Source organism: Hordeum vulgare, chromosome 5H, assembly GCF_904849725.1.
Source record: "Hordeum vulgare subsp. vulgare chromosome 5H, MorexV3_pseudomolecules_assembly, whole genome shotgun sequence".
NCBI lineage: Eukaryota > Viridiplantae > Streptophyta > Magnoliopsida > Poales > Poaceae > Hordeum > Hordeum vulgare.
In genome coordinates, this window is record NC_058522.1 from 387,605,839 (window position 1) to 387,627,002 (window position 21,164).

Genomic DNA, 21,164 nt, shown 5'->3' on the forward strand with positions numbered 1-21,164 from the left:
GATGGGATCGCGGGATGGACCGTGATGAGATCGTGGGACTGGCTGCAATTTGAATCGCGACGATGTTCCACTATATCAACCGCGTAATATACGCTTCCGCTTAGCGATCTACAAGGGTATGTAGAGTCACTCTCCCCTCTCGTAGATGATCATCACCATGGATAGGTATTGCGTGTGCGTAGGCCAATTTTCTTTGCCATGCTACGTTCCCCAACAGTGGCATCATGAGCTAGGTTCATCCGTAGATGATATCTCGAGTATAACACAAAAGAGTTTGTGGGCGTTGATGTTCGATTTGCTGCCCTCCTTAGTCTTTTCTCGATTCAGCATTATTGTTGGATTAAAGTGGCCCGGACAAACCTTACTCGTACGCTTACGAGAGACCGGTTTCAACAACTTGTTGGAAATATGCCCTAGAGGCAATAATAAAATGGTTATTATCATATTTCCTTGTTCATGATAATCGTCTATTGTTCATGCTATAATTTTATTAACAGGAAACAGTAATACATGTGTGAATAAATAGATCACAATGTGTCCCTAGCAAGCCTCTAGTTAGCTAGCTCGTTGATCAATAGATGATCATGGTTTCCTGATCATGGACATTAGATGTCATTGATAACAGGATCACATCATTGGGAGAATGATGTGATGGACAAGACCCAATCCTAAGCATAGCACTAGATCGTGTTGTTCGTATGCTAAAGCTTTTCTAATGTCAACTATCTTTTCGTTCGACCGCGAGATTGTGCAACTCCCAGATACCGTAGGAGTGCTTTGGGTGTATCAAACGTCACAACGTAACTGGGTGATTATAAAGGTGCACTACGGGTATCTCCGAAAGTGTCTGTTGGGTTGGTACGAATCGAGATCGGGATTTGTCACTCCGTGTGACGGAGAGGTATCTCTGGGCCCACTCGGTAGAACATCATCATAATGAGCTCAGTGTGACTAACGAGTTAGTCACGAGAAGATGTGCTACGGAATGAGTAAAAGAGACTTACCAGTAACGAGATTGAACAAGGTATAGGTATACCGACGATCGAATCTCGGGCAAGTTCTATACCGACAGACAAAGGGAATTGTATACGGGATTGATTGAATTCTTGACATCGTGGTTCATCCGATGAGATCATCGTGGAACATGTGGGAGCCACCATGGGTATCCATACCCCGCTGATGGTTATTGGCCGGAGAGATGTCTCGGTCATGTCTGCATGCCTCCTGAACCCGTAGGGTCTACACACTTAAGGTTCGATGATGCTAGGGTTATAGGGAATTGTTATACGAGGTTACCGAAGGTTGTTTGGAGTCCCGGATGAGATCCCGGATGTCACGAGGAGCTCCGGAATGGTCCGGAGGTAAAGATTGATATATAGGATGGATGGGTTTGGACGCCGGAAATGTTTCGGGCACCACCGGCAAAGTGTCGGGACCACCGGAAGGGTTCTAGAGGCCCATCAAGAGAGGCCACAAGCCCCAGAAGGCTACATGGGCCAAGTGTGAGAGGGAACCAGCCCGTGGGTGGGCTGGTGCACCTCCCACACCCAGCCCATGGCGCCTAAGAGGGGGAAGGGGGTAACCCTAGCGTAGGTGGGCCTAAGGCCCACCAGGTGGTGCGCCACCCCCTCCTCTCCTCGTGGCCACAACCCCTCCCCCATCTAGGGCTGCCGCCCCCCCTTCAAGGGGGAAACCCTAAAGGGGCGCCACCCTCCCTTCCTCCTATATATAGCGGGGGTTTTGGCCATTGGAGATACGGTTTTCCATCTCTCTCTCGGTGCAGCCCTGCTCTTCTTCTTCCTCCTCTCCCACGGTGCTTGGCGAAGCCCTGCCAGGAGACCTCGTCTCTCCATCGACACCACGCCGTCGTGCTGCCGGAGATCTTCCCCAACCTCTCCCTCCTCCTTGTTGGTTCAAGGTGCGGGAGACGTCTCCGGGCTGCACGTGTGTTGAATGCGGAGGTGCCATGGTTCGACACTAGATCGGAATCATACCGCAATCTGAATCGCCGCGAGTACGACTCCATTAACCGCGTTCTAGCAATGCTTCCGCTTAACAATCTTCAAAGGTATGAAGATGCACTCTCCCCTCTCTCGTTGCTGGTCTCTCCATAGGAAGATCTGAATATGGCGTAGGAAATTTTGAATTTATGCTACGTTTCCCAACAGTGGCATCCGAGCCAGGTTTTCTATGCGTAGATTCCATGCACGAGTAGAACACAAAAGGTTGTGGGCGCTGATTTTTAAATTGCTTGCCTCTACTAGTCTTATTCTTTTCCGGCAGTATTGTGGGATGAATTGGCCCGGACCGACCTTACACGTATGCTTACGTGAGACAGGTTCCACCGGCCAACATGCACACCGTGCATAAAGGTGGCTAGTGGGTGTCTGTCTCTCCCACTCTAGTTGGATTGGATTTAATGAAAAGGGTCCTTATTAAGGGTAAATAGCTTTGGCATATCATCGTTGTGGCTGTCACGTAGGTAAGAAGGCATTCTTGCTAGAAACCCAAAACTTGCAACAACAATTAGAGGACGTCTAACTTGTTTTTGCAGGGTTTGACATGTAATGTGATATGGCCAAAGTTGTGATGTTACATGTGTGATGTATGAGATGATCAAGTTATTGCAATAGGATTCACGACTTGCATGTCGTTGAGTATGACAACCGGTAGGAGCCATAGGAGTTGTCTTAATTTATTGTATGAGATGCAACGCCATGTGTTTACTACTTTTACTTCATTGCTAACGGTTAGCTATAGTAGTAGTAGTAGTAGTATTAGTAGTAGTTGGCGTGACGACTTCACGGAGACACGATGATGGAGATCACGGTGTCACGCCGGTGACAATGATGATCATGCGATGCCCAAAGATGGAGATCGAAAGAGCAAAGATGATAATGGCCATATCATGTCACTATATGATTGCATGTGATGTTTATCATGTTTTTCATCTTATTGATTAGAACGACGGTAGCATAATAAGATGATCCCTCATAAAAATTTCGAGAATGTATTCCCCTAAGTGTGCAGCATTGCGAAGGATCGTTGTCTCGAAGCACCACGCGATGATCGGGTGTGATAGATTCTAACGTTCGCATACAACGGGTGTAAGCGAGATTTACACACGCGAAACACTTAGGTTGACTCGACGAGCTCAGCATGTACATACATGACCTCGAATACAAGAGACCGAAATGTCGAACATGAGTCGTATGGTTGAATACGATCAGCATGAAGTTGCTCACCATGACGACTAGTCCGTCTCACGTGATGATCGGACACAGGTTAGTCGACATGGATCATGTATCACTTAGATGACTAGAGGGATGTCGATTTAAGTGGGAGTTCATACTTAATTTGATTAAATTAACTTAATTGTTATGAACTTAGTCTAAAAGTTGTCTTTACAAATATTGTAGATCGAATGGCCAACGCACTTGTCAACCTCAATTTCAACGCATTCCTAGAGAAAAACAAGCTGAAAGATGATGGTAGCAACTATGCGGACTGGGTCCACAACTTGAAGCTCATCCTCGAAGTAGCTAAAAAGGCTTACGTCCTTAATGCGCCGCTAGGTGACCCTCCTGCTCCCACAGCGGCCCAGGACATTCAGAACGTCTGGCAGACGCGGAGTGATGACTACTCTTTGGTTAGGTGTGGCATGTTATACAATTTGGAAATGGGGCTCCAAAGGCGTTTTGAGCAACACGGAGCATATGAGATGTTCCAGGAGCTGAAACTAGTTTTTCAAGATCATGCCCCTGTTGAGAGATATGAAGTCTCCGACAAGTTCTTTAGCTGTAAGATGGAGGAGAACAGTTCTGTTAGTGAGCATATACTCAGAATGTCTCGGTTACACGGTCGTCTGACTTCGCTTGGAGTCGAACTTCCGGATGACGTTGTAATTGGCAGAATCCTCGAGTCTCTCCCACCAAGCTACAAGGGTTTTGTGCTGAACTACAACATGCAAGGGATGGAGAAAACCATTCCCGAGTTGTACTCGATGCTGAAATCTGCAGAAGTAGAAATCAAGAAAGAGCATCAAGTGTTGATGGTCAAGAAGACCACCAGTTTCAAGAAGGGCAAGGGTAAGAAGAACTTCAAGAAAGACGACAAAGCCGTTGCCGCGCCCAGTAAGACATATACCGGGAAGAATAAAAAGAATGGACCCAAGCCTGAGATTGAGTGCTTCTACTGCAAGGGAAAAGGTCATTGGAAGCGGAACTGCCCCAAGTACTTAGCGGACAAGAAGGCCGGCAACATTAAAGGTATATATGATATACATGTTATTGATGTGTACCTTACCAACGCTCGTAGTAGCTCCTGGGTATTTTATACCGGTGTTGTTGCTCACATTTGCAACTCAAAGCACGAACTACGAAATAAGCAGAGACTGGCCAAGGACGAGGTGACGATGCGCGTCGGGAATGGATCCAAGGTCGATGTGATCGCCGTCGGCACGCTGCCTCTACATCCACCGTCAGGATTAGTTTTAAACCTTAATAATTTTTATTTAGTACCATCTTTGAGCATGAATATTGTATCAAGGTCTTGCTTAATGCGAGAAGGCTACTCATTTAAGTCAGAGAATAATGGTTGTTCTATTTATATGAGTGATATGTTTTATGGACATGCTCCGCTGGTGAATGGTTTATTCTCGATGAATCTCGATCGTGATGTTACACATATTCGTAGTGTGGGTACCAAAAGATGTAAACTTGATAATGATAGTCCCACATACTTCTGGCACTGCCGCCTTGGTCATATCGGTGTTAAGCGCATGAAGAAGCTCCATACTGATGGACTATTAGAGTCTCTTGACTTTGAATCATTTGACACATGCGAACCGTGCCTCATGGGCAAGATGACTAAGACTTCATTATCAAGAATAATGGAGAGAGCAACCGACTTATTGGAAATAATACATACTCATGTGTGTGGTCCAATGAACGTTGAAGCTCACGGTGGCTATCATTATGTTCTCACTCTCACCGATGATTTGAGTAGGTATGGGTATATCTACTTGATGAAGCACAAATCTGAGACGTTTGAAAAGTTCAAGGAATTTCAGAGTGAGGTTGAGAATCAACATGACAGAAAAATAAAGTGTCTACGATCTGATCGTGGAGGAGAATATTTGAGTCACGAGTTTGGCACACACCTAAGGAAGTGTGGAATTGTTTCACAACTGACGCCGCCCAACACACCGCAACGCAACGGAGTGTCTGAACGCCGTAATCGCACTTTATTGGATATGGTACGATCTATGATGTCTCTTACCGACTTACCGCTATCATTTTGGGGATACACATTGGAAACTGCAGCATTCACTTTAAATAGGGCACCGTATAAATCCATTGAGGCGACACCGTATGAACTTTGGTTTGGCAAGAAACCTAAGCTGTCGTTTCTAAAAGTTTGGGGCTGCAACGCTTATGTGAAGAAACTTCAACTAGAAAAGTTCGAACCCAAAGCGGAGAAATGCGTATTCATAGGATACCCTAAGGAAACTATTGGGTATACCTTATATCTTAGATCCGAAGGTAAAACCTTTGTTGCCAAGAACGGATCCTTTCTAGAGAAAGAGTTTCTCTCGACAGAAGTAAGTGGGAGGAAAGTAGAACTTGATGAGGTAATTACACCCCCTCTCGAACCGGAGAGTAGCGCAGCACGGGAAATTGTTCCTATGGTGCCTACGCCAACTGGAGAGGAAGTTAATGATGACGATCATGAAGCTTCGGATCAAGTTTCTACTGAACCACGAAGGTCCACAAGGGTACGATCCGCACCAGAGTGGTACGGCAACCCTGTGATGGAAATCATGTTCTTAGACAACGGTGAACCTTCGAACTATGAAGAAGCAATGGCGGGCCCGGATTCCAACAAATGGCTTGAGGTTATGAAATCTGAGATAGGATCCATGTATGAGAACAAAGTATGGGCTTTGGTGGACTTGCCGGATGATCGGCGAGCCATAGAAAATAAATGGATCTTCAAGAAGAAGACTGACGCAAACGGTAATGTGACCGTTTACAAAGCTTGACTTGTCGCAAAGGGTTTTCGACAAATTCAAGTAGTTGATTACGATGAGACTTTCTCTCCCGTAGCGAAGCTGAAGTCAGTTTGAATCATGTTAGCAATTGCCGCTTTTCATGACTATGAAATTTGGCAAATGGACGTCAAAACAGCGTTCCTTAACGGGTATCTTAAGGACGAGTTGTATATGATGCAACCAAAAGGTTTTGGTGATCCTAAGAGTACTAACAAGGTATGCAAGCTCCAGCGCTCCATCTATGGGCTGGTGCAAGCATCTTGGAGTTGGAACATTCGCTTTAATGAGGTGATTAAAGCGTTTGGGTTCATACAGGTTTATGGAGAAGCTTGTCTGTACAAGAAAGTGAGTGAGAGCTTTGTAGCTTTCCTCATACTATATGTGGATGACATGTTATTGATGGGGAATAATATAGAGTTACTGGAGAGCATAAAGGCCTACTTGAACAAGAGTTTTTCAATGAAGGACCTTGGAGAAGCTGCATACATATTAGGCATCAAGATATATAGAGATAGATCGAGACGCCTCATAGGTCTTTCGCAAAGTACATACCTTGACAAGATATTGAAGAAGTTCAATATGGAAAACTCAAAGAAGGGGTTCTTGCCAGTTTTGCAAGGTATGATATTGAGTAAGACTCAGTCACCGACCACGGCAACAGATAGAGAGAAGATGAGTATTGTCCCCTACGCTTCAGCCATAGGCTCTCTATTGTATGACATGCTGTGTACCAGACCTGATATAAACCTTGCCATAAGTTTGGTAGGGAGGTACCAAAGTGATCCCGGTATGGAACACTGGACAACGGCAAGAATATCCTTAAGTACCTGAAAAGGACTAAGGAGATGTTTCTCATTTATGGAGGTGACAAAGAGCTCATCGTAAAGGGTTACACCGATGCTCGCTTCAAACACATCAGGATGACTCTAAGTCACAGACCAGATACGTGTATGTTGTGAATGGCCGGGTAGTGAGCTGGTGCAGCAGCAAGCAAGATGTCATGGCAGCATCTAGATGTGAAGCAGAGTACATAGCTGCTTCAGAAGCAGCTCATGAAGGGATTTGGATGAAGGAGCTCATCACCAACCTTGGAGTGGTTCCAAGCACGTCGGGTCCGATGACACTGTTCTGTGATAACACTGGAGCCATTGCCATAGCCAAGGAGCCCAGATTTCACCGGAAGACCAAGCACATCCAACGCCGCTACAACTCCATCCGGGACCACATCCAGAGAGGAGTAATAGATATTTGTAAAGTGCACACAGATCTGAATATTGCAGACCCGTTGACTAAACCTCTTCCTCGAGCAAAACATGATCAACACCACAATGCTATGGGTGTTCGATACATCACACTGTAACTAGATTATTGACTCTAGTGCAAGTGGGAGACTGCTGGAAATATGCCCTAGAGGCAATAATAAAATGGTTATTATCATATTTCCTTGTTCATGATAATTGTCTTCATGCTATAATTGTATTAACAGGAAACAGTAATACATGTGTGAATAAATAGATCACAATGTGTCCCTAGCAAGCCTCTAGTTAGCTAGCTTGTTGATCAATAAATGATCATGGTTTCCTGATTATGGACATTAGATGTCATTGATAACGGGATCACATCATTGGGAGAATGATGTGATGGACAAGACCCAATCCTAAGCATAACACTATATCGTGTTGTTCGTATACTAAAGCTTTTCTAATGTCAAGTATCTTTTCCTTCGACCGTGAGATTGTGCAACTCCCGGATACCGTAGGAGTGCTTTGGGTGTATCAAACGTCACAACGTAACTTGGTGATTATAAAGGTACACTACGGGTATCTCCGAAAGCGTCTATTGGGTTGGTACGAATCGAGATTGGGATTTGTCACTCCGTGTGACGGAGAGGTATCTCTGGGCCCACTCGGTAGAACATCATCATAATGAACTCAGTGTGACTAAGGAGTTAGTCATGGGATGATGTGCTACGAAACGAGTAAAAGAGACTTACCAGTAACGAGATTGAACAAGGTATAGGTATATCGATGATCGAATCTCGGGCAAGTTCTATACCGATAGACAAAGGGAATTGTATACGACATTGATTGAATCCTTGACATCGTGGTTCATCCGATGAGATCATCGTGGAACATGTGGGAGCCACCATGGATGTCCATACCCCGCTGATGGTTATTGGCCGGAGAGATGTCTCGGTCATGTTTGCATGCCTCCCAAACCCGTAGGGTCTACACACTTAAGGTTCGATGACGCTACGGTTATAGGGAATTGTTATACGAGGTTACCGAAGGTTGTTCGGAGTCCCGGATGAGATCTCAGACGTCACGAGGAGCTCCGGCATGGTCTAGAGGTAAAGATTGATATATAGGTTGGATGGGTTTGGACGCCGGAAATGTTTCGGGCACCACCGGCAAAGTGCCGGGACCACCGGAAGGGTTCCGGAGGCCCACCGGGAGACGACACAAGCCCTAGAAGGCTACATGGGCCAAGTGTGAGAGGGAACTAGCCCTTGGGTGGGCTGGTGCGCCCCCACACCCAGCCCATGGCGCCTAAGAGGGGGAAGGGGGGGGGGAACCCTAGCGCAGGTGGGCCTATGGCCCACCAGGGGTTGCGCCACCCCCTCCTCTCCTCCTGTCCGCCACCGATCCCCCATCTAGTGCTGCCGCCCCCCTTCAAGGGGGAAACCCTAAATTGGGCGCCACCCTCCCTTCCCCCTATATATAGCGGGGGTCTTGGCCATTGGAGATACGGTTTTCCATCTCTCTCTTGGCGCAACCCTGCTCTTCTTCTTCCTCCTCTCCCACGGTGCTTGGCGAAGCCCAGCCGAGAGACCTCGTCTCTGCATCGATACCACGCCGTCGTGCTTCCGTAGATCTTCCCCAACCTCTCCCTCCTCCTTGCTGGTTCAAGGTGCGGGAGACGTCACCGGGCTGCACGTGTGTTGAACGCGGAGGTGCCGTGGTTCGGCACTAGATCGGAATCACACCGCGATCTGAATCGCCGCGAGTACGACTCCATCAACCGCTTTCTAGCAACGCTTATGCTTAGCGATCTTCAAAGGTATGAAGATGCACTCTCCCCTCTCTCGTTGCTGGTCTCTCCATAGGAAGATCTGAATATGGCGTAGGAAAATTTTGAATTTATGCTACGTTACCCAACACGACTAACATGCAACATGTTGCATAAAGATGACTGGCGGGTGTCTATTTCTTCAACTTTAGTTGAATCGGATTTGACCGAGGCGGTCCGTGGAGAAGGTTAAATAGCAAATTGTATATCACCGTTGTGGCTTTGCGTAAGTAAGATGCGATCATACTAGATAACCATAACAGCCACGTAAAACATGCAACAACAAATTAGAGGACGTCTAACTTGTTTTTGCAGGGTATGCATGTGATGTGATATGGCCAAAGACATGATATGATGTATGAGATGATCATGTTGTAAGTTAAATATCGACTTGCACGTCGATGCTACGGCAACCGGCAAGAGCCATAGGGTTGTCTTTAAACTAACGTTTGTGCTTGGAGATGCGTTTACTATATTGCTAGGTAGTAGCTTTAGTAGTAATAGCATAGGTAGCACGACAACCTCGATGGCAGCACAATGATGGTGATCATGATGATGGAGATCATGGTGTGGCGCCGGTGATGATGGAGATCATGCCAGTGCTTTGGTGATGGAGATCAAGAAGCACAAGATCATGGCCATATCATGTCACTTATGATTTGCAGGTGATGTTAATCCTTTTATGCACCTTATTTTTCTTAGAATGACGGTAGCATTATAAGGTGATCCCTCACTAAAATTTCAAGATAAAATTGTGTTCTCTCCGACTGTTTACCGTTGTGACAGTTCGCCGTTTCGAGACACCACGTGATGATCGGGTGTGATAGACTCAACGTTCACATACAACGTGTCCAAAACAGTTGCACACACGGAACACTCGGGTGAAACTTGACGAGCCTAGCATGTACAGACATGGCCTTGGAACACAAGAGACCGAAAGGTCGAGCATGAATCATATAGTTGATATGATCAACGTGGAGATGTTCAACACTAAAACTATACTCAACTCACGTGATGATCGGACTTGAGTTAGTGGATTTGGATCATGCGCCACTTGAATGACTAGAGGGATGTCTATTTTGGGTGGGAGTTATTAGTAATATGATTAGCTAAACTCAATTATCATGAACATAGTCAAAAGTCTTTGCAAATTATGTTGTAGCTTGTGGTGTAGCTCTACTGTTTTTGATATGTTCCTAGAGAAAATTTAGTTCAAAGATGATAGTAGCAATTATGCGGACTGGGTCCGTAAACTAAGGATTGTCCTCATTGCTGCGCAAAAGGCTTATGCCCTTAATGCACCGCTCGGTGTGCTGAACCTCGAGCGTCGTATGTGGATGTTGCGAACATCTGACATACACGTTTTTTGATAACTACATGATAGCTCAGTGTGTAATGCTTAAATGACTTAGAATTGAGGCACCGAAGACGTGTTGAACGTCATGGAACATGCAAGATGTTCCAAGATATGAAATTGGGATTTCATGCTCGTGCCCTTGTTGAGAGGTATGAGACCTCCGACAAGATCCTTTGTCTACAAAGTAAGGGAGAAAACCTCAATCGTTGAGCATGTGCTCAGATTGTTTGAGTGCTACAATCAATGGAATCGAGTGGGACTTAATTGATGACCCACAAGTATAGGGGATCTATCGCAGTCCTTTCAATAAGTAAGAGTGTCGAACCCAACGAGGAGCTGAAGGATCTGACAAGTGGTTTTCAGCAAGGTAATATCTGCAGGCACTGAAATTATCGGTAACAAGTGGTTGTGTGGTGAAATGATTCGTAGCAAGCAACAAGTAACAAAAGTAGCAACGGTGTAGCAAAGTGGCCCAATCCCTTTTGTAGAAGGGTGTGGGGACCCTGACTTACTAGGCGAGAATCAACGTGCTCAGTGATCCCAGAGATCAATGCTCACCGAACACAGATACTGAATAAAGAGTCTTATATCCGAGTACCGATTATTATTACAACATGTGACCGAAGGGTCAAGTTCACAAGACAGGGCCTAAGGCCAAATCACACGAGTACACTAATAGCGGAAAACAAAGGGGCTAAGCCGATGCCCATGCCATCAACCTACACCGACAGACATTCTGACTCGGAAGCGTCCTAGTTCGCAGGGGTGTCGCCGAAGACATACTCATCTCCAAACTCCGGTCCTTCCATGTCTGGTCAATAACATAACCAATGGCAAGGCAATGAGTACTTTGAATGTACTCGCAAACAACCCATGATATGAACAATGAAAGTGAAGGATAACAATATCATGCATTTCTAGTATAACTCATCGGGGTGGAATGATCATGAATATGCATCAAGTTAAAGAATTACTCTTGAAGAACAGGTTACATATATCAACATATCCGTTGAGGGCTGAACCATCCGAGTTCACCCTATATGCCAAGTCACCAAACTTGGTCATAGCATTGCTATCATAGCAACACTTTTCTTATCACCACACACAACTCACGCACACTTGGTTTATGCGGAAATATCAGGACGTAGTTTAAGCAGGATTACCCAACTGTCCTTGACTGTGGACACGGCTATTCGAATAGTTTACACTCTGTAGAGGTAGTACACGGTTATTCAAATTATATTTTTACACTGGTTAAATGTTTATATAAAAATCTTAGAAATCCAGGTTTTCAAATAAAAACAAAAAACAGGCCAGCTCCTGGCCTGGCTCGGCCCAGAGCTGGGCTAGCCCATGGCCAGCCGACGTCCTGCCCAAGCGCGCGCGCCGTCAGGTTTGAACCTGACGCGTGGGGCCCTGCGGTCAGTGCTCGAGGCCAGCGCGGGGGAGGAGGCTAGGCCACCGACAGGTGGGGCACACCTGCCGTGGTCGTCTCCTACCTCCAGCCAGAGAGGAGGAGGAGGACGCCGACGAGGTTGCCGACGTGCTCAAGCCCTAATGAACACGGGAATGGGTCCGCCTGACCGTCGCCTACCTGCTGGTGGTCGAAACAATGACGGAGAGGCAGGGGTTCGACGGCGACGAGGAGGCTGTGGCAGAGGGGTTTCGAGAAGTGGTTGAGGGGATGGCTAGAGACACGGAAAAGCTCGGGCGAGTTGGGGGAAAGCTTCCTGGGGTCAAGGGGGTCAGTTTGGTGGGTCGAGGGGCGCAGGAGCCGTCGTGTAGCCGGAGATCGACCGGAGCTCCGAGGCGGAGGGGCCTCGGTCGATCTCGAGCACCGGGGCTCTGCTGGTTTGCTGGGGTGGCTAGGGAGGTGCTAGTGGATGCGACGAAGCTATCTGAGGGGTGCTGGAGCGAGGGGGAGGGCTATTTATAGGCCTGCGACGGTGAGTAGATTCGGGAGCGCCGATGACTCACCGTGGCGCACATGGGGGTGCAGAGAGAGGTCGGGGTTGAAACCACGGTCTCAGGACGTGGTATTGGACTGCCCGAACCATCTGCAGCAGAGTGAGGGAGAGAGAAGGCGAGCATTCGTGGCCGCGCAAGCTTGGCCGATTCTGGAGTGCGCGGGCACGCGTCTCGCGAGCTCTAGCGCGAGAGAGGAGGGGCCTTGAGGCTTGCCCGACGCAGAGGGGCTGTCGGGGAGGAGGTTGTTCATCTCGGGATCTTGCTGTAAACCATGGAGTTCCACCAAATTTGAGTTCCAAAGGACAAGTTTAGCTTTGTAAACTTGAAATCACTCCAATATGACCAGATCTGTTCCTTCCAAAGTGAGTGTGGGCAAACTAAGTCCCACAAATCCCAATTTTGGTGTAGAACCCTCATTTGAGGTATTAGGCACTCCTGCAAAGTTTTAGCCTCATTGGACAAACTTTGCTATGTAGAGTTGCTCTAACTTGATTATGGACAGACAGGGTTTTTGGGTTATTTGGAGTCCTTATCCACCTTTGATCAAGGTGAAACTTTATGTGGACACCAAACAAGGCTTAGGGACAACACTGGAATTTTCTAGGAATTTATTGAGAATACTTCCTTTGGAAATATTTCAAAATGCCAAAACAGACAGAAATAGCTTTTATAGTTTTAATCAATAAATATAATATAAAATGGGGTTTAAAATCTTATGTATGGGAAATATATGTCCTTGTGATCATCTCTAAATTTAATCAGATTTTTCCAAGGCAGAAAAGTATTATTCCATGTTGGAATACCAATTCTGACCTTAGAAATGGACAGGTTATTTAATTAGGAAAATAATCAAATAAATAATTATTTTTGTGGTTTTGAAATATAAAGATATGTAAAAATCAGATTATCAAATATGAGTAGTAGCTCTGCTTGTTATCAAAGACATGCACTGCAACTCAAGGTGGTTTTACTTTGGTTATCAAAGGTTTTTGGAAATCAGTAAAATACAAAAAGGAATTTAGGGTTTTAAAACCTCACATGATCAAGCATACAAGCATACAATGCCAATCATGGCACTCACAACATTAGTTTGTAAAAGTTTTAACAAGCTCAGAATTTTACAACACACACAGGTGATAGCAAAAACAGGGTGTGACAGACCTATCCCCCTTGCAAGAATCTCGTCCCCGAGATTCCTAAGCTAGGTGCTAAAAAGGTCTGGGAATTCAGATCGGCCAATAACCATCAGCGGGGTCTGGATACCGATGGTGGCTCCCACTTGCTCCATGATGATCTCATCAGATGAACCATGATGTCAAGGATTCAATCAATCCCGTATACAATTCCCTTTGTCTGTCGGTATAGAACTTGCCCGACATTCGATCGTCGGTATACCAATACCTTGTTCAATCTCGTTACTGGTAAGTCTCTTTACTCGTTCCGTAGCACGTCATCGTGTGACTAACTCCTTAGTCACATTGAGGTCATGATGATGTTCTACCGAGTGGGCCCAGAGATACCTCTCCGTCACACGGAGTGACAAATCCCGATCTCGATTCATACCAACCCAACAGACACTTTCGGAGGTACCCGTAGTGCACCTTTATAGTCACTCAGTTACGTTGTGACGTTTGATACACCCAAAGCACTCCTACGGTATCCGGGAGTTGCACAATCTCACGGTCGAAGGAAAAGATACTTGACATTAGAAAAGCTTTAGCATACGAACAATACGATCTAGTGCTATGCTTAGGATTGGGTCTTGTCCATCACATCATTCTCCCAATGATGTGATCCCGTCATCAATGACATCTAATGACCATGATCAGGAAACCATGATCATCTATTAACTAACGAGCTAGCCAACTAGAGGCTTGCTAGGGAGACATTGTGATCTATTTATTCACACATGTATTACTGTTTCCTGTTAATAAAATTATAGCATGAACAATAGACGATTATCATGAACAAGGAAATATGATAATAACCATTTTATTATTGCCTCTAGGGCATATTTCCAACATTCTCCCACTTGCACTAGAGTCAATAATCTAGTTACATTGTGATGTATCGAACACCCATAGAATTATGGTGTTGATCATGTTTTGCTCGTGGAAGAGGTTTAGTCAACGGGTCTGCAATATTTAGATCCGTGTGTACTTTACAAATATCTATCACTCCACTCTGGACATGGTCCTGGATGGAGTTGTAGCGGCGTTTGATGTGCTTCGTCTTCCGGTGAAACCTGGGCTCCTTGGCTATGGCAATGGCCCCAGTGTTATCACAGAAGAGTGTCATTGGACCCGACGCGCTTGGAACCACTCCAAGGCCGGTGATGAGCTCATTCATCCAAATTCCTTCATGAGCTACTTCTGAAGCAGCTATGTACTCCGCTTCACATGTAGATGCTGCCACGACTTCTTTCTTGCTTGCTGCACCAGCTCACTGCCCCACCATTCAACACATATACGTATCCGGTCTATGACTTAGAATCATCCGGATCTGTGTCGAAGCTAGCGTCGACGTAACCCTTTACAACGAGCTCTTCGTCACCTCCATAAACGAGAAACATTTCCTTAGTCCTTTTCAGGTACTTAGGGATATTCTTGACCGTTGTCCAGTGTTCCATACCGGGATCATTTTGGTACCTCCCTACCAAGCTTATGGCAAGGTTTATAACAGGTCTGGTACACATCATGGCATACATTAGAGAGCCCACGGCTGATGCGTAGGGGACAGAACTCATCTTCTCTCTATCTGCTGCCGTGGTCGGCGACTGAGTCTTACTCAATCTCATACCTTGCAAAACTGGCATGAACCCTTTCTTTGAGTTTTCCATATTGAACTTCTTCAATATCTTGTCAAGGTATGTACTTTGCGAAAGACCTATGAGGCGTCTTGATCTATCTCTATAGATCTTGATGCCTAATATGTATGCAGCTTCTCCAAGGTCCTTCATTGAAAAACTTTTGTTCAAATAGGCCTTTATGCTCTCCAACATCTCTATATTATTCCCCATCAATAATATGTCATCCACATACAGTATGAGGAAAGCTAAAGAGCTCCCACTCACTTTCTTGTACAGACAGGCTTCTCCGTAAGCCTGTATGAACCCAAACGCTTTAATCACCTCATTAAAGCGAATGTTCCAACTCCGAGATGCTTGCACCCGAGCGCTGGAGCTTGCACACTTTGTTAGCACCCTTAGGGTCGACAAAACCTTCTGGTTGCATCATATACAACTCTTCCTTAAGGTTCCCGTTAAGGAACGCTGTTTTGATGTCCATTTGCCAAATTTCATAATCATAAAAGTCGGCAATTGCTAACATGACTCGGACTGATTTTAGCTTCGCTACGGGAGAGAAAGTCTCTTCGTAGTCAACTCCTTGAATTTGTCGGAAACCCTTTGCGACAAGTCGAGCTTCGTAAACGGTTACATTACCGTTTGCATCAGTCTTCTTCTTGAAGATCCATTTATTTTCTATGGATCGCCGGTCATCGGGCAAGTCCACCAAAGTCCATACTTTGTTCTCATACATGGATCCTATCTCGGATTTCATAGCCTCAAGCCATTTGTTGGAATCCGGGCCCGCCATCGCTTCTTCATAGTTCGAAGGTTCACCGTTGTCTAACAACATGATTTCCATCACAGGGTTGCCGTACCACTCTGGTGCGGAGCGTGCCCTTGTGAACCTTCGTGGTTCAGTAGTAACTTGATCCGAAGGTTCATGATCATCATTATTAACTTCCATTTCAGTTGGTGTAGGCGCCACATGAACAACTTCCCGCGCTGCGCTACTATCCTGTTCGAGAGGGGGTGTAATTACCTCATCAAGTTCTACCTTCCTCCCACTTACTTCTTTCGAGAGAAACTCTTTCTCTAGAAAGGATCCGTTCTTGGCAACAAAGGTTTTACCTTCGGATCTAAGGTAGAAGGTATACCCAATAGTTTCTTTAGGGTATCCTATGAATACGCATTTATCTGCTTTGGGTTCGAGCTTTTCTGGTTGAAGTTTCCTCACATAAGCATCGCAGCCCCAAACTTTAAGAAACGACAACTTAGGTTTCTTGCCAAACCATAGTTCATACGGTGTCGTCTCAATGGATTTAGACGGTGCCCTATTTAACGTGAATGCTGCAGTTTCTAATGTGTATCCCCAAAATGATAGCGGTAGGTCGGTAAGAGACATCATAGATCGTACCATATCTAATAAAGTGCGATTACGACGTTCAGACACTCTGTTGCGTTGCGGTGTGCCAGGCGGCGTCAGTTGTGAAACGATTCCACACTTTCTTAGGTGTGTGCCAAACTCGTGACTCAAATATTCTCCTCCACGATCAGATCGTAGACACTTGATTTTTCTGTCACGTTGATTCTCGACCTTACTCTGAAATGCCTTGAACTTTTCAAATGTCTCAGATTTGTGCTTCATCAAGTAGATATACCCATACCTACTCAAATCATCGGTGAGAGTGAGAACATAACGATAGCCACCGCGAGCTTCAACGTTCATTGGACCACACACATCAGTATGTATTATTTCCAATAAGTCGGTTGCTCTCTCCATTATTCCTGAGAATGGAGTCTTAGTCATCTTGCCCATGAGGCACGGTTCGCATGTGTCAAATGATTCAAAGTCAAGAGACTCTAATAGTCCATCAGTATGGAGCTTCGTCATGCGCTTAACGCCGATATGACCAAGGCTGCAGTGCCACAAGTATGTGGGACTATCATTATCAACTGTACATCTTTTGGTACTCACACTATGAATATGTGTAACATCACGATCGAGATTCATCAAGAATAAACCATTCACCAGCGGAGCATGACCATAAAACATATCACTCATATAAATAGAACAACCATTATTCTCTGACTTAAATGAGTAGCCGTCTCGCATTAAGCAAGACCCTGATACAATGTTCATGCTTAAAGATGATCTAAATAACAATTATTAAGGTTTAAGACTAATCCCGACGGTATATGTAGAGGTAGCGTGCCGACGGCGATCACATCGACCTTTGAACCATTCCCGACGCGCATCGTCACCTCGTCCTTGTCCAGTCTCCGCTTATTCTTCAATTCCTGCTTTGAGTTGCAAATGTGAGCAACAACACCGGTATCAAATACCCAGGAGCTACTACGAGCACTGGTAAGGTACACATCAATAACATGTATATCACATATACCTTTAACGTTGCCGGCCTTCTTGTCCGCTAAGTATTTGTGGCAGTTCCGCTTCCAGTGACCTTTTCCCTTGCAATAGAAGCACTCAGTCTCAGGCTTGGGTCCATTCCTTTTCTTCTTCCCGGCATCTGGCTTATCGGGCGTGGCAACAACTTTGCCGTCTTTCTTGAAGTTCTTCTTGCCCTTGCCTTTCTTGAAATTAGTGGTCTTGTTGACCATCAACACTTGATGCTCTTTCTTGATTTCTAATTCTTCAGACTTGAGCATCGAGTACAACTCGGGAATGGTCTTTTCCATCCCTTGCATGTTGTAGTTAAGCACAAAGCCTTTGTAGCTTGGTGGGAGAGACTGGAGGATTCTGTCGATTATAGCATCATCCGGAAGTTCGACTCCAAGTGAAGTCAGACGACCGTGTAACCCAGACATTTTGAGTATGTTCTCACTGACAGAACTATTCTCCTCCATCTTACAGCTAAAGAACTTGTTGGAGACTTCATATCTCTCGACATAGGCATGAGCTTGAAAAACTAGCTTCAGCTCCTGGAACATCTCATATGCTCCGTGTTGCTCAAAACGCCTTTGGAGCCCCGTTTCTAAACTGTATAACATGCCACACCTAACCAGAGAGTAGTCATCACTCCACATTTGCCAGACGTTCAGAATGTCCTGGGCTGCTACGGGAGTGGGAGGGTCACCTAGCGGCGCATCAAGGACATAAGCCTTTTTAGCTGCTTCAAGGATGAGCTTCAAGTTGGGAACCCAGTCCGCATAGTTGCTACCATCATCTTTCAGCTTATTTTTCTCTAGGAATGCGTTGAAATTGAGGTTGACGTTGGCCATCTACAATATTTATAAAGACAACTTTTAGACTAAGTTCATTTAATCAAATTAAGTATGAACTCCCACTTAAATCGACATCCCTCTAGTCATCTAAGTGATACATGATCCATGTTGACTAACCCATGTCCGATCATCACGTGAGACAGACTAGTCACCATGGTGAGCAACTTCATGCTGATCGTATTCAACCATACGACTCATGTTCGACCTTTCGGTCTCTTGTATTCGAGGTCATGTCTGTACATGCTAAGCTCGTCGATTCAACCTAGGTGTTTCGCGTGTGTAAATCTGGCTTACACCGTTGTATGCGAACGTTAGAATCTATCACACCCGATCATCACGTGGTGCTTCGAGACAACGAACCTTCGCAACGGTGCACACTTAGGGGAATACATTCTCGAAATTTTAAGAGGGATCATCTTATTATGCTACCGTCGTTCTAAGCAATAAGATGAAAAACATGATAAACATCACAATGAAATCATATAGTGACATGATATGGCCATTATCATCTTTGCCCTTTCTATCTCCATCTTCAGGCATCTCATGATCATCATCGTCACCGGCGTGACACCATGATCAACATCATCATGATCTCCATCATCGTGTCTCCGTGAAGTCGTCACGCCAACTACTACTATCACTACTACTATAGCTAACCGTTAGCAATGAAGTAAAAGTAGTAAGCACATGGCGTTGCATCTCATACAATAACTTAAGACAACTCCTATGGCTCTTGCCGTTGTCATACTCATCGACATGCAAGTCGTGAAACCTATTACAATAACATGATCATCTCATACATCATACATGCAAGATCACAACTTTGGCCATATCACATCACATGTCAAACCCTGCAAAAACAAGTTAGACGTCCTCTAATTGTTGTTGCAAGTTTTACGTGGCTGATTTGGGTTTTAGCAAGAACGCTTTCTTACCTACGTGACAGCCACAACGATGATATGCCAAAGCTATTTACCCTTCATAAGGACCCTTTTCATCAAATCCAATCCGACTAGAGTAGGAGAGACAGACACCCGCTAGCCACCTTTATGCACGGTGTGCATGTCTGTCGGTGGAACCAGTCTCACGTAAGCATACGTGTAAAGTCGGTCCGGGCCGCTTCATCCCACAATACGGCCGGAAAAGAATAAGACTAGTAGCGGCAAGCAAATTGACAAATCATCGCCCACAACTTTTGTGTTCTACTCGTGCATAGAATCTACGCATAGAAAACCTGGCTCTGATACCATTGTTGGGAAACGTAGCATAAATTCAAAATTTTCCTACGCATATTCAGATCTTCCTATGGAGAGACCAGCAACGAGAGAGGTGTAAGAGCATCTTCATACCTTTGAAGATCGCTAAGCGGAAGCGTTACTAGAACGCGGTTGATGGAGTCGTACTCGCAGTGATTCAGATCGCGGTGTGATTCCGATCTAGTGCCGAACTACGGCACCTCCGCGTTCAACACACGTGCAGCCCGTTGACGTCTCCTACACCTTGATCCAGCAAGGAGGAGGGAGAGGTTGGGGAAGAACTCCAGCAGCACGACGGCGTGGTGTCGATGGAGAGACGAGGTCTCCCGGCAGGGCTTCGCCAAGCACCGACAGAGAGGAGGAGAAAGAAGGGCAGGGCTGCGCCGAGGGAGAGGGAGAAGTCTGTCTCCCAAGGGCAAAAACCCCTCTCTATTTATAGGAGGAGGGGGAGGGGCTGCGCCACCCCTAGGGGCCGGCGGCCACCAGATGGGATGGGGGGGGGGGGGCGGCTAGGGTGGGAGGGGGTGGTGCACCACCTGGTGGGCCTAAGGCCCACCTGCGCCTAGGGTTGCCCCCTCTCCCCACCACTTGCGCATTAGGCTGGGTGTGGGAGGCGCACCAGCCCACCTAGGGGCTGGTTCCCTCCCGCAATTGGCCCATATAGCCTCTTGGGGTCGTTTCTCCCCTTCGTTGGACCCCGGGGCCACCTCCGGTGGTCCCGGTGGTCCCGATACGTTACTGGTGACGCCCGAAACACTTCCGGTGTCCAAAACCATCCGTCCTATATATCAATCTTTACCTCCGGACCATTCCGGAGCTCCTCGTGACGTCCGGGATCTCATCCGAGACTCCGAACAACTTTCGGTAACCTCATATAACAATTCCCTATAACCCTAGCGTCATCGAACCTTAAGTGTGTAGACCCTACGGGTTCGGGAGACAGGCAGACATGACCGAGACACCTCTCTGGCCAATAACCATCAGCGGGGTCTGGATACCCACGGTGGCTCCCACTTGCTCCATGATGATCTCATCAGATGAACCACGATGTCAAGGATTCAATCAATCCCGTATACAATTCCCTTTGTCTGTCGGTATAGAACTTGCCCGAGATTCGATCGTCGGTATACCAATACCTTGTTCAATCTCGTTACTGGTAAGTCTCTTTACTCGTTCCGTAGCGCGTCATCGTGTGACTAACTCCTTAGTCACATTGAGCTCATGATGATGTTCTACCGAGTGGGCCCAGAGATACCTCTCCGTCACACGGAGTGACAAATCCCGATCTCGATTCGTACCAACCCAACAGACCCTTTCGGAGGTACCTGTAGTGCACCTTTATAGTCACCCAGTTACGTTGTGACGTTTGATACAGCCAAAGCACTCCTACGGTATCCGGGAGTTGCATAATCTCACGGTCAAAGGAAAAGA